This window comes from Myxine glutinosa, chromosome 1, assembly GCF_964187855.1.
Source record: "Myxine glutinosa chromosome 1, kmMyxGlut1.1, whole genome shotgun sequence".
NCBI classification, from domain to species: Eukaryota; Metazoa; Chordata; class Myxini; order Myxiniformes; family Myxinidae; genus Myxine; species Myxine glutinosa.
In genome coordinates this window covers 405,310,169-405,316,608 of record NC_136261.1, presented here as the reverse complement: position 1 = coordinate 405,316,608, position 6,440 = coordinate 405,310,169, and positions in this window count along the sequence as shown.

Here is a 6,440-nt window from a genome sequence, read left to right as displayed (position 1 = left end):
CTTCTTCTTCCGTATGCTGAGCATGTCAAAAACAACTAGAAATTCCCCCAAAAATTTGACTTTTATGCAACCTTGACCTTTTCATATAAACAAAACCAATCTGCCTCCAGCTTTTGATTGGTCAACCAATTCAGTAACCCAATACGCAAAGTGTTAAAATTTCAGGTCAATTGCATGACAATTGATGATTTTATGCAACGTTCACCTTTGACCATTTCATATAACAAAAAACAAAAAAAAGTTGATTTCTGGCTTTTGATTGGTTAACCAATTCAGTAACCCAATATGCCAATTCTTAAATTTCAGGTCAATCGGATGGAAATTGATGATTTTGTGCAACCTTCACCTCTGACCATTTCATTCAAATAAAAAAAACAGTTGATTTGCAGCTTTTGATTGGTTAACCAATTCGGTGACCCAATATGCAAATTCTTAAAATTTCAGGTCAATTGCATGACAATTAATGATTTAATGTAACCTTCACCTTTGACCTTTTCATCTAATAAAAACCCAGTCGGTTTCTGGCTTTTACTTGGTGAACCAATTCAGTAACCCAATATGCAAGTTCTTAAAATTTCAGGTCAATCAGATGGAAATTGACGATTTTACGTCAATTTACTTTACGTTCACCTTTTGATCGAAACAAAACCAATCAGCTTCTAGCTTTTGATTGGTTAACCAATTCAGTAACCCAAAATGCAAATTCTTTAAATTTCAGGTCAATCGGCTGGAAAGTGATGATTTTGTGCAACCTTCACCTTTGATCTTTTCATCCAAAAAAACAGTTGATTTCTAGCTTTTGATTGGTTAACCAATTCAGTGACCCAATATGCAAATTCTTTGAATTTCAGGTCAATCGGATGGAAAGTGATGATTTTGTGCAACCTTCACCTTTGACCATTTAATCTAAAAAAGTTGATTTCTCGCTTTCGATTGGTTAACCAATCCAGTGACCCAATATGCAAATTATTTACATTTCATGTCAATCAGATGGTAAATTGACGATTTTACGCAACCTTCACCTTTTGATCTAAACAAAACCAATCAGCTTCCAGCTTTTAATTGGTGAACCAATTCAGTGACCCAATATGCAAATTATTTAAATTTCAGGTCAATCAGATGGAAATTGACGATTTTACGCAACCTTCACCTTTTGATCGAAACAAAACCAATCGGCTTCCAGCTTTTAATTGGTGAACCAATTCAGTGACCCAACACGCAAATTATTTAAATTTCAGGTCAATCAGATGGAAATTATCGATTTTACGCAACCTTCACCTTTGACCTTTTCCTCACAAAAAACCCGGTTGATTTCTAGCTTTTGATTGGTGAACCAATTCAGTAACCCAATCCAATATGCAAATTATTTTAAATTTCAGGTCAATCGGATGGAAATTGATGATTTTATGCAACGTTCACCTTTGACCTTTTCATCTAAAAAACACAAAACCGTTGATTTCCAGCTTTTGATTGGTGAACCATTCAGTGACTCAATATGCCAATTCTTAAAATTTCAGGTCAAATTGACAAAAATTGATGATTTTCTGCAACCTTAACCTTTGACCTTTTGATCTAAAAAAAAAACAACCCAGTCGTTTTCTCGCTTTTTATTGGTGAACCCATTCAGTGACCCAATATGCAAATTATTTAAATTTCAGGTCAATCAGATGGAAATTGACGATTTTACGCAACCTTCACCTTTTGATCTAAACAAAACCAATTGGCTTTTAGCTTTTGATCGGTGAACCAATTCAGTGACCCAATATGCAAATTCTTAAATTTTCAGGTCAATCGGATAGAAATTGATGATTTTATGCAACCTTAACCTTTGACATTTTGATCTAAAAAAACCCGTCGTTTTTTAGGTTTTTATTGGTGAACCAATTCAGTGACCCAATATGCAAATTAATTAAATTTCAGGTCAATGAGATGGAAATTGACGATATTATGCAAACTTGAACTTTTGATCTAAACAAAACCAATCGGCTTCTAGCTATTGATTGGTGAACCAATTCAGTGACCCAATACGCAAATTCTTAAAATTTCAGGTCAATGAGATGGAAATTAACGATTTTACGCAACCTTCACTTTTGACCTTTTGATCTAAAATACCCAGTCTGTTTCTATCTTTTAATTGGTGAACCAATTCAGCAACACAATATGCAAGATTTTAAAATTTCACGTCAATTGCATGACAATTGATGATTTAATGCAACCTCCACCTTTGACCTTTTCATTAAAAAAAAAGTTGATTTCTAGCTCTTGATTGGTTAACCAATTCAGTGACCCAATATGCAAATTCTACAAATTTCAGGTCAATTGGATAGAAATTGATGATTTTATGCAACCTCCACCTTTCACCTTTTGATCTAAAAAAACAAAACAGTCGGTTTCTACCTTTTTATTGGTGAACTAATTCAGTGACCCAATACGCAAATTCTTTAAATTTCAGGTCAATCAGATGAAAATTGACGATTTTATGCAACCTTTACGTTTGACCTTTTCATCTAAAAAACACAAAATAGTTGATTTTTAGCTTTTGAATGGTGAACCATTCAGTGACTCAATATGCAAATTCTTAACATTTCAGATCAAATGGACAAAAATTGATGATTTTCTGCAACCTTAACCTTTGACCTTTTGTTCTAAAAAAAAAGGCGTTCTCTTGCTTTTTATTGGTGAACCAATTCAGTACCCAACATGCAAATTATTTAAATTTCAGGTCAATCGGCTGGAAAGTGATGATTTTGTGCAACCTTCACCTTTGACCATTTCATCTAAAAAAGTTTATTTCTCACTTTTGATTGGTTAACCAATTCAGTGACCCAATATGCAAATTCTTTCAATTTCAGGTCAATCAGATGGAAATTGATGATTTTATGCAACTTTGACCTTTTGATCTAAAAAAACAACCCAGTCGTTTTCTAGCTTTTTATTGGTGAACCAATTCAGTGACCCAATACGTAAATTCTTTTAAATTTCAGGTCAATTGGATGGAAATTGATGATTTTATGCAACCTTCACCTTTGACCTGTTCATCTAAAAAACACAAAACAGTTGATTTCTCGCTTTTGATTGGTGAACCATTCAGTGATTCAATATGCAAATTCTTAACATGTCAGGTCAAATGGACAAAAATTGATGATTTTCTGCAACCTTATCCTTTGGGACCTTTTGTTCTGAAAACAAACAAACAGTCGTTTTCTAGCTTTTTATTGGTGAACCAATTCAGTGACCCATTACGCAAATTCTTAAAATTTCAGGTCAACGATTTTACGCAACCTTCACCTTTGACCTTTTCATCTAAAAAAAAAACCAGTCGGGTTTTGGCTTTTACTTGGTGAACCAATTCAGTAACCCAATATGCAAGTTCTTAAAATTTCAGGTCAATTACATGACAATTGATGATTTTATGCAACGTTCACCTTTGACCATTTCATTTAACAAAAACCAAAAAAAAGTTGATTTCTGGCTTTTGATTGGTTAACCAATTCAGTAACCCAATATGCCAATTCTTAAATTTCAGGTCAATCGGATGGAAATTGATGATTTTGTGCAACCTTCACCTCTGACCATTTCATTAAAAAAAACAAAAAAACAGTTGATTTGCAGCTTTTGATTGGTTAACCAATTCGGTGACCCAATATGCAAATTCTTAAAATTTCAGGTCAATTGCATGACAATTGATGATTTAACGCAACCTTCACCTTTGACCTTTTCATCGAAAAAAAAGTTGATTTCTAGCTTTTGATTGGTTAACCAATTCAGTGACCCAACATGCAAATTCTTTAAATTTCAGGTCAATTGCATGACAATTAATGATTTAATGTAACCTTCACCTTTGACCTTTTCATCTAATAAAAACCCAGTCGGTTTCTGGCTTTTACTTGGTGAACCAATTCAGTAACCCAATATGCAAGTTCTTAAAATTTCAGGTCAATCAGATGGAAATTGACGATTTTACGTCAATTTACGTTACGTTCACCTTTTGATCGAAAGAAAACCAATCAGCTTCTAGCTTTTGATTGGTTAACCAATTCAGTAACCCAAAATGCAAATTCTTTAAATTTCAGGTCAATCGGCTGGAAAGTGATGATTTTGTGCAACCTTCACCTTTGATCTTTTCATCCAAAAAAACAGTTGATTTCTAGCTTTTGATTGGTTAACCAATTCAGTGACCCAATATGCAAATTCTTTGAATTTCAGGTCAATCGGATGGAAAGTGATGATTTTGTGCAACCTTCACCTTTGACCATTTAATCTAAAAAAGTTGATTTCTCGCTTTCGATTGGTTAACCAATCCAGTGACCCAATATGCAAATTATTTACATTTCATGCCAATCAGATGGTAAATTGACGATTTTACGCAACCTTCACCTTTTGATCTAAACAAAACCAATCGGCTTCCAGCTTTTAATTTGTGAACCAATTCAGTGACCCAGTATGCAAATTATTTAAATTTCAGGTCAATCAGATGGAAATTGACGATTTTACACAACCTTCACCTTTTGATCGAAACAACACCAATCGGCTTCCAGCTTTTAATTGGTGAACCAATTCAGTGACCCAATATGCAAATTATTGAAATTTCAGGTCAATCAGATGGAAATTAACGATTTTACGCAACCTTCACCTTTGACCTTTTCCTCACAAAAAACCCGGTTGATTTCTAGCTTTTCATTGGTTAACCAATCCAGTAACCCAATCCAATATGCAAATTATTTTAAATTTCAGGTCAATCGGATGGAAATTGATGATTTTATGCAACCTTCACCTTTGACCTTTTCATCTAAAAAATACAAAACCGTTGATTTCCAGCTTTTGATTGGTCAACCATTCAGTGACTCAATATGCCAATTCTTGAAATTTCAGGTCAAATTACAAAAATTGATGATTTTCTGCAACCTTAACCTTTGACCTTTTGATCTAAAAAAAAACAACCCAGTCGTTTTCTAGCTTTTTATTGGTGAACTGATTCAGTGACCCAATATGTAAATTATTTAAATTTCAGGTCAATCAGATGGAAATTGACGATTTTATGCAACCTTCACCTTTTGATCTAAACAAAACCAATTGGCTTTTAGCTTTTGATCGGTGAACCAATTCAGTGACCCAATATGCAAATTCTTAAATTTTCAGGTCAATCGGATAGAAATTGATGATTTTATGCAACCTTAACCTTTGACATTTTGATCTAAAAAAACCCGTCGTTTTTTTGGTTTTTATTGGTGAACCAATTCAGTGACCCAATATGCAAATTAATTAAATTTCAGGTCAATGAGATGGAAATTGACGATTTTATGCAAACTTGAACTTTTGATCTAAACAAAACCAATCGGCTTCTAGCTATTGATTGGTGAACCAATTCAGTGACCCAATATGCAAATTCTTAAAATTTCAGGTCAATGAGGTGGAAATTGAAGATTTTACCCAACCTTCATCTTTGACGTTTTCATCCAAAAAAAAGTTGATTTCTAGCTTTTGTTTGGTTAACCAATTCAGTGACTCAATATGCAAATTCTTTAAATTTCAGGGCAATTGCATGACAATTGGATGATTTAATGCAACCTTCACCTTAGACTTTTGATCTAAACAAAACCAATCGACTTCGAGCTTTTGATTGGTGAACCAATTCAGTGACCCAATATGCAAATTCTTCAAATTTCAGGTCAATCGGATGGAAATTGATGATGTTATGCAACTTTTACCTTTTGATCTAAAAAAAAAAACCCAGTCGTTTTCTAGCTTTTTATTGGTGAACCAATTCAGTTACCCAATATGCAAATTATTTAATTTTGAGGTCAATAAGATGGAAATAAAAAATTACATATTTTGTTTGTCTGGTTGATTTGTTTGTGAAATAAATGTTAAATCTTTCACGAGCCTCGATTCAGTAAACAAAAATAAAAAATAAAAAGATGGAAATGAACGATTTTATGCAACCTTCACCTTTGACCTTTTGATCTAAAATACCCAGTCGGTTTTTATGTTTTAATTGGTGAACCAATTCAGTAACCCAATATGCAAGTTCTTAAAATTTCAGGTCAATTGCATGACAATTGATTTTTTGCAACCTTCACCTTTGACCTTTTCATCTAAAAAACCCAGTCCGTTTCTGGCTTTCACTTGTTGAACCAATTCAGAAACCCAATATGCAAGTTCTTAAAATATCAGGTCAATTTCATGACAATTGATGATTTTGTGCAACCTTCACCTTTGAACTTTTCATCTAAAACAAAAAAACAAACAGTTTATTTCTAGCTTTTGATTGGTGAACCGATTCAGTGACCCAATCTGCAAATTATTTAAATTTCAGGCCAATCAGATGGAAATTGACGATTTTACGCAACCTTCACCTTTGATCGTTTAATCTGAAGGAAAAAGTTGATTTCTAGCTTTTGATTGGTTAACCAATTCAGTAACCCAATCTGCAAATTATT